Source organism: Chiloscyllium punctatum, chromosome 30 (genome assembly GCF_047496795.1).
Source record: "Chiloscyllium punctatum isolate Juve2018m chromosome 30, sChiPun1.3, whole genome shotgun sequence".
Classification (NCBI taxonomy): Eukaryota; Metazoa; Chordata; class Chondrichthyes; order Orectolobiformes; family Hemiscylliidae; genus Chiloscyllium; species Chiloscyllium punctatum.
The window spans coordinates 4,101,896-4,111,025 of record NC_092768.1 but is presented as its reverse complement, the minus strand read 5'-3'; the positions used below and the strand labels follow the sequence as shown (position 1 = coordinate 4,111,025).

The window sequence follows — 9,130 nt, the reverse complement described above, 5'->3', positions numbered from 1 at the left end:
CCACACCCCAAAATTCCTGAACCTGGGAGAGCAGGACTGGGCAGCACTGCCGATTAACTGCAATCTGGATAGGGACTTTATCCAGAGGGAAAAATGTTCTGCTTCAGGGAGATGGTTATGTATTGTGTCTAGAAAAACAACACACAATAGAGGAATTTTACTTGAATTAGAAGATATTTTCAGGTAGTTCAAGCACTTTGTTCTCCATTCAAAGAATTAAACTTCCTGTTGTAATGGGTATAATGTGTGGGAGGTGATTTCGATCTGAATCTCTCTAATTCTGGTCTTCTTGAAAGCTGCTAATGCTGATTTCGGAACTGATTTCGGGCGAAGTGCAAAATGAAATACAATTTCCCGCATTTACTTGCTACAAAGCCCCACTCCGAACTCTATTCCCAGAAAGAGGGTGTGGTCAGCAGGAGGAGCCCCGATCCTATCCCAAAGAGCTGCTTTTCACCAGACTGAGTCCAGAACCCCCAGTCTGCAGGCGAGTGCAATGCTCAGTGATACTGAGGCCCAAAACATGCCGCTGTTTCAGAATCGCTGTCATCTCATTGTACGCTCGCTCTGTCCCGATGAGAAACCTCGGAAGGTCATCGACAGGTTAGATTTGGGCAGCATGGAGGTCGAGTACTGTCCATTTGAAGACGAGTTGCAGCAATCCTACTTGCTGTGGCGCTGTTGTTGGGGCACCTTACGAGTCTTTCAGGCTTTCTGCTGCGGGCTGTACAAACTCCTCCTCCCGCTGATCTCTTCAGTATGCTGCTGCTGTTCCCCTCTCTGCTCAATTGTGGCCGAGTGCTTTAACCGCTGCCCCTTGTTCTGGAGATACCTTGTGTGTCGATGTTTCCGGAATTGCTGGTCTCCGAAGTATCACAATCTGTATGTAGTGTACCACACAAACCTTTATGGAAGACGGAACCTTACGGACGTGCGCGACTCTTTCTATGACAACTTTTTAAATTACATGGAATTGAAAGCTGGTAAGAAGTAACAATGAGGTAACTTTGCTTTTAACTGTAATAACTGCAACATGAATTGCACACTTTCACGTTTGTGAACTCTGTGATCATTCCAACTCGACAGCACTAGCGATGCCCTGCATCCCCTCCCACTCTGTCTTACCCTGTCCCCCGTTCTGAGTTCTAACATCTCCCAGCATTTTATCAAGGAACAACCTTCTCATCCCAAGAGACGATCTAATGAAACCTTCACCGCATCCCAACGCAGGCATATCCTTCCTCAAATATTGAGACCAAACCTGCACATTTCAGGAATGGTCTAACAAAGTAATTTCTGATTGTCGCAAGACTTCTTTATTCGGTTTCCGAATTGTTTGCTGAAAAGGCATGCTAACTTTGTGAGTTCCTGGTACAAGTACCTCCAAATCACTCCGAACATCAACATTTACAAGTTTTATGCCTTTATCTTCCTTCCTTGTCTTAATGACCAAAGTGAATAATTTTACCAATAATTTTACCACATTATACTTCATTTTCCAAAGAAAATGTCAAGGTCATGTGACACAGTGGGCCAAAAATTAGCTAAGGTAAATTACACAGAATGTTTATTCCTTTATTCATTGAAAGCAATTGAATTGAATTAGCGTTATTGTCACATGTACTCAAATGAGTACTGTACAGTGAAAAGTTTATGATTCGCCACTCAGTCCCACCTGAGGTACAGAATACCGAGAAACGTAGAAGGTAGGAGCAGGAGGAGGCCATTCAGCCCTTCCAGCCCACTCCGCCATTCATCACAAACATGGCTGATCATCCAACTCAATAACCTAATCCTGTTTTCTCCCCTTTGGTTCCATTCGCTCCAAGTGCTCTACCTAGCCACCTTTTGAATACATTCAATGTTTTGCCATCAACTACTTCTTGTAGTAATGTATTCCACAGGATCACCACCCTCTGAGTGGAGAAATGTCCTATCATTTCTGTCCAAAATGGTCTACCCTGAATCCTCAGACGGTGAACCCTGGTTCTGAACACACCCACCATTGGGAACATCCTCCCTGCATCTACCCTGTCATAGAGTCATGGTGTTGTATAACATAGAATCAGACCCTTCGGTCCAATTTGTCCATCTCAACCAGTTATCCTCACCTAAACTAGTCCCATTTGCCAGCACTTGGCCCATACCCTTCTAAATCTATTCATGTATCCATCCAGGTGCCTTTTAAATGCTGTAATTGTACCGGTCTCACCACTTCCTCTGACAGCTTACTCCATATATGCACCACCCTCTGCATGAAAACGTTGCCCCTTAGGTCCCTTTTATATTTTTCCCTTCTCACCCTAAACCCATGCCCTCTAGTTCTAGACTCCCAGGGAAAGATTTGTGGGTGACACGGTGGCACAGTGATTAGTACTGCTTCCTCACAGCGCCAGAGACCTGGGTTCAATTCCCGCCTCAGGCGACTGACTGTGTGGAGTTTGCACGTTCTCCCCGTGTCTGCGTGGGTTTCTTCCGGGTGCTCAGGTTTCCTCCCACAGTCCAAAGATGTGCAGGTTAGGTGAATTGGCCATGCTAAATTGCCCGTAGTGTTAGGTGCAGGGGTATATGTAGGGGAATGGGTCTGGGTGGGTGGGCTTCGGTGTGGACTTGTTGGGCCGAAGGGCCTGTTTCCACGCTGTAAGTAATCTAATCTAAAGATTGTGTCTATTTATCCTATCCGTGCCCCTCAATATTTTATAAACCTCTATAAGGTTACCCCTCAGCCTCTGATGCTCCAGGGAAAACAGCCCCAGCCTATTCAGCCTCTTCCTATAGCTCAAACCCTCTAACCCTGGCAACATCTTTACAAGTCTTTTCTGAAACCTTTCAAGTTTCACAACATCCCCCCACTGTCTCATCCTGTTAGAATTTTACAAGTATCTATGAGATACCCCCACATTATTTTAACTCCAGTGAAAACAATCCTAACTTAGCCAATCTCTCCTCATACATCAGTCCCACCATCCCCGGAATCAGCCTGGTAAACCTTCCCTACACTCCCTTGAGAGCAAGAGCATCCTTCCTCAGAAAAGGAGACCAAACCTGCTCATAATATTCTCGGCGTCGCCTCACCAAGGTGCTGTATAACTGCAACAGCACATCCCTGATCCAGTACAATCCTTAGTAACAGAATTCAGAAATGACAAAAAAGGCTGCATTACAGCTATATACAGGAAAGCTACAAATAGTACAGCTACACACGGGACAGCAATAGGTTGGAAAAACATGAAGCAAAGTTAAAAAGACAACCATCACAGTCTCTCTCCAAAAATCTCTGCAGCAAACCAGCGCAGGGTCATATCACTGGCTGCTCCACGTGGTCATATCACTGGCTGCTGCCATACTCTGCACTGGGTTGCTGACTTCTCTGGTCACTGTTTGCAGACGTCCTTGCTCTAGCTGCTGGTTGCCAGTATCCTGGCTTTGGGCCGCTGGTTGGTACCACTATTTTGAGCCACTGGTCACCGTTGTCCCTCTCCGGCTGCTGGTCACCTGGTTGCTCCACTTCAGGCTGCTGGTCACTGGTGTCCCTCTCCGGCTGCTGGTCACTGGTGTCTCCATTTCAGATTGCTGGTCACTGGTGTCCCTGCTTCAGCCATTGCTTGCTGGTACCTCCGCCAACTGCCAACCCTGCTTTGGCACAAGGGAGGAGAATTGGAGACAAAAGAAAGAAAAATAAATAAAATGGGAGTAGCCAAGGAGTGGAAGTGCAATATATAGATTCTGGGGGCATTTTTTCTAAGAAGCTGCCAGTGGCCGAGCATATGCTGATGGTGTCCATTGAATTTCAGAAAATTCACTTTCTGTAATACTGATTTATTGATTTATTCTGCAGGAAAATCATCCCTGATATTTATTGTTGATGATGAGAGAAATGGTAAAGAAGCAAGGGAGAACATTGAAGCAGAACATCCAACACTAAGAAAATGCTGCGATAAAATATTTGTTTTTGAGCCCCAGAATCCCAATGGCCAGAGTGTATGGAATCAAGAGGAAATTCACAACTTCAACAGATATCTGAATGCATTTCAACAGAAGTATACGCCAGAGCATGCTTTATAGACTACTAGGATATTTATGATGTAATTTTTCACTCTGCTTTTGCAAAATTGACAACTATTAAATTGCCTACTTTCAAACAGTTTTAACTATTTTATGATTTGGAGGTGTCGGTGTTGGACTGGGGTGTACAAAGTTAAAAATCACACAACACCAGGTTATAGTCCAACAGGTTTAATTGAAAGCACACTTTCAGACCATCGCTTCTTCATCGGTGACTCCACTACCACCTGATGAAGGAGCGGCACTCCGAAAGCTAGTATGCTTCCAATTAAACCTGTTGGACTATAACCTGGTGTGTGTGATTTTTAACTATTTTAGTTTGGGTAATCCTGATGTTTCTAATTTCAGTACAATGGATCCATTTAATGCAGAAGAGGCCATTTGGGCCATCGAGTCTGCACTGCCAAAACTATTCTGTGGCCTGCTTTAGTCCCACTTTCCTGTACCTGACTGATATCTTTGAACTGTCTGTTTAGGGTTGCATTTGACTGTGGCACTGCCTAACATTCTTCGGATGCCACTGGCAAAGTGCTCACTCCCCAACCTGCAATGTCCTTCCCGAAGTGACATTAACCTGAATCATTGCTGTCCATGTGTTGTTGGAATACACATATTGCTGTTTGGGAGGAAGTTCAAGATTTTTGATTCTGTGACAGTGAAGGAGTATAAATATAATTCTAAGTTAGAATGGTGTGTGCCTTGGAGGGGAACGTATTTGTGATGTGAAGAAAAGGAAAGAACAAGGCATTGTTTGGAATTCATTATGTGATTTACAAGGTCTTTAAATGTTTTCTTTGGTTTATCTAAAGAAAGACTCTGAGATGTTTCATTTGCTCAAAATATTGTTTCCCTTGATGTGATTTTATGAAAATGCTGTAAAAGTATAACAATAATTTAAACAATTTAAAAATCAAATGTTTTCATATATCAGTGAAAAGAAAAAATAAGGTAAATGAACGAAAGCTGTATCATGGGTGGTTAAGGTTGTGATGGGTTGGTGTAAAAGGATGCCTTTGATGTTTTTACTAACACCTATGTACTCCTCCTGTACATAAACTCTTTGTACTGATTATTGGCAATTTTTGTTTGATGTTCAATAAACCTGTCCACTGTTTATAATCTGGCCTAATAGTGTGAGTACTGTTCGGACATTTGATGTCAACTATATCATGTAATAGTCATGTGAATGTACTGAGTCAGGAAAATCTGAAAACAGAATTCTTTTCAATTCCCAGGGGTCACTTCATGACTCAAATATTGAGTTTTCCATTTCATACACTTCACGAAATAACTCTGTTTTAGGGAATATCCTATGATGGTCAATCAAAATGGTAAGATAAAAAAGAACCCAAACCCATTTTCATACATGTTCACCTGCCATTGGCTCCACCTCTGCACAGTAAATGGAACCTCTCAATGGAGATAGCATGACCACAATTAATTGTCCTGAATTTGTCTTCCTCTGACCCTGAGGTGATGCTTTGAAGTTAAGTTTGTCAATCATCTTGTTGTAGTTTGTGGTGATTGTTTATAAACACCTGTATGCAAAATATGAACATGAAGTGGAAGATGCACAGCAGATTTTACCCAGCAGCTGAGTAATGTGGGAAATGTGTAAAAATTGGATTCTTGATATTGAGAAAAAAACCCCAGCTTTTCTCTTAGTGTTTCAACAGTAAGATGAGAACCACATGAGTAACCAACAGGGATCCTAGTTCCATGTATTTGTATCTCATTAATAGCTAATTGCCTTGTTTACATGCAATATGCAATTTTCCCAGATACCAGTGAAAAACCTGACAGTGCCAAATCCAGGCTTGAGAGTCTGTACGGTTACGTACCAGGTGCAGCACACCAATGTCTTCAATGGTCTCCATGTTCACTATTATTCCCCAACATCTCATGGCATGGTACAAGGCAGGGCCACCCCCAGGCTTTCTTCATGCGTTTCAGGATTGGCATGACTCCATTCTCACAACATCATATTGACCAAAGCATTGTAATGCTCCTCCCAGGTTGCTTTGCACAGAGGGAAACATACCTGTCTAATGCTTCTGCACAGTGTACAACTTGGGTTGCTTTCTTGTACCTTTTCCAGACAGCAGACATGCCCAGCAGAGGAGGTGGCACAATGGTATACAGTCAGGAGGGAGTTGCCCTGGGCATTGACACCTAACCCCATGAAGTCTCAAAGTTTCAAGTTAAACATCGGCAAGGAAAACTCCTGTTGGTTACGACATACCATACTCCCTGTGCTGATGAATCTGTACTTCTCCATATTGAACAAACTTGGAGAAAACAGAGGGTGACAAGGGTGCAAAATGTAATCTAGTTCGAGGATCTCAATGCCCACCACCCAGAGTGGCTCGGCAGCAGTACTACTGACCAAGCTGGTCAGGTCCTTAAGGAGATAGCTGCTAGACTGGGCCACTAGCAGGTGGTTAGGGAACTAACAATAGGGGGAAAAAAACACACTTGACATGCTTACCAGTCTACTAGCTGCAGATGCATCTGCCCATGGCACTATCAGTAAAAGTGACCATTGCACAGTCCTTATGGAAACAAAGTTCTGCCTTCACATTGAGAATACCCTCCATTATGTTGTGTGGTACCATCACTGTGCTAAATAGGACAAACTTCAGACAGATGTAGCAAGTAAAGTCTGGGTATCTATGGCACGCTGTGGGCCATCAACAGCAGCAGAATTGTGCTCCAGCACAATCTGTCACCTCATGGCCTGACATATCCCCCACTCAACCATTACCACCAAAGGAGGTGATCAACCCTGGTTCCATGACAGTGTAGGAGGGCATACCAGGAGCAGCACCAAACATATCTGAAAATGCAGTGTCAACTTGGTGAAGCCAACAAACAGGACTATCCTGTACTTGGACCGGAACAGGGGTGATTCAGACATTGCAGTGTCCAGTGGAGGGCTAGTGGTGCAGGTACGGTGGGTGAGCAGGCTCAGGGCTCGTGGTGGAGGCCGAAGAATGAACTTTCTTTTGTGTAGGAGAGCTCATCCTGATGTCCTGAACCATATCTGCTCATTAACTTACTAGATTTTTAATGGGTTCTTGCTGTGCTCAAAATGTGTGTTGAAAATTGTGCCAAAACATTTTAGAATTTTCTGAGTCAATGTGGCTTGGTAAAAACCACAAAAAGTTCTCTCTCATGGCAGACTGGGTTTATCAGCACTAAATAGACTTAAGTGGTTCAAGAAATCTGGACAGGTGGGACTGTTCAAGAGAGTTGTGCCAAGTTGGAAGGTTGGCACTAGGTTTGGGAGAGGGGAAATGGGAAAACTGGTGAAATCCACAATGAACCTGTGTGGTTCGAAGGTCCCAAGGTGGAAGATGAGGCATTCTCCCTCCAGGTGTCCAGTGATTGAGGTTTGGTGATGGAGGAAGCCCAGGACCTGCATGTTCTTGGCAGAATGGGAAGAAGAATTAAAGTGTTCAGCCACAGGACAGTGGGGTTGGTCAGTGTGCATGTCCCAGAGATGGTCTGTCAAACGATCTGCCACCCACAGCCTCCAACCTCATAGTCCAGGACCACTGCACGGTCCGATTCTACCTCCCACCCCAAAATCCACAAACCTGACTGCCCTGGTCGACCCATTGTTTCAGTCTACTCCTACTCCACCAAATTCATCTCTGCATACCTTGACACCATACTGTTCTTGTTTTTCCAGGAACTCTCCACCTACATTCAGAACACCACCCACCCTCTCCACCTCTTCCATGACTTTTGTTTCCCCGGCCCACAATGCCTTATCAGTCCCTGTACAAATCTATCCACCATGACAAGGGCATCCAAGCCCTCCATTTCTTCCTCTCCCACAGACCCAATCAGTACCCTTCCACCAACACTCTCATTTGACTGGCTGAACTAGTCCTCACCCTCAACAACTTCTTTTTCTAATCCTCCCACTTCCTCCAGATCAAATGGATAGCCATGGGTACCTGCATGGGCCCCAGCTACGCCTGCCTCTTTTTTGGGTACGTGGAACAGTCTGTATTCTGCAGCTACACTGGCACCATTTCCTACTCTTACCTCTACTACATCGATGACTGTATTGGAGTTAACAATGAGGAGGTTGTACGGTTGACCAACTTCACAAACACTTTCCACCCCGACTTAAAGTTCACCTGGATAATCTCAGACAACTCCCTCCCCTTCTTGGACATCTCCTTCTCTATTTCCGGTGACAGTCTCAACACAGACATCCACTACAAACCCATGGACTCTCACAGCTCCCTGGACTACACCTCCTCCCACCCTGCCTCCTGTAAAAATGCTACCTTTTATTTCCAATTCCGCTGCCTCCACTCATGTCCTCCCAGGAGGACCAATTCATGAGCAAAACCAATGTAGTGTACAAAATCCCATGCAAGGACTGCACAAAACACTACATAGGACAAACAGGAAGACAGCTAACGATCCGCATCCATGAACACCAACTAGCCACGAAACGACACGACCAGCTATCCTTAGTAGCCACACACGCAGATGACAAGCAACATGAATTCGACTGGGACAACACTACTATTATAGGGCAAGCCAAACAGAGAACAGCCAGGGAATTCCTAGAGGCATGGCACTCATCCACAGATTCTATCAACAAACACATCGACCTGGACCCAATATACCGGTTACTGCAGCGGACAGCTGGAACTGACAACCGGAAGTGGCAGAGACAAACCACTATAAATACCGGAGGAAACATCACAGAAGCGCTTCACAGGAGGCTCCCAAGCACTGAGGATGTCACCTAGACAGGGGATGAAAAGTTTGCAACACAAATTCCCAGCTCGGCGAACAGAACCACAACAAGCACCCGAGCTACAAATCTTCTCCCAAACGTTGAGGACCAATTCCACCATAGAACATACCAGGTGGCCTCCTCCTTTTAAGGCCACAATTTGCCCTCCCATGTGGGCAATGATGCCCTCCAGTGCATCTCCTCCAATTCCTGCACCTCTGTCCTTGCAATCACAACACGAACAGAATCTCCTTGGTCCTTATTTTCCACCTCACCAACCTTCAGATATACTGCATCATC

The 9,130-nt window shown here is 44.8% G+C and overlaps 1 long non-coding RNA gene across 1 annotated transcript; it reads left to right on the top strand.

Annotated features, from left to right (window-relative positions):
- Positions 1-229: 229 nt before the first annotated feature.
- LOC140454963 (uncharacterized) lies at positions 230-5,184 on the top strand. Its single transcript, XR_011952747.1, has 2 exons — positions 230-983; positions 3,839-5,184. It is a non-coding gene; the product is annotated as an uncharacterized lncRNA (long non-coding RNA).
- Positions 5,185-9,130: the final 3,946 nt, after the last annotated feature.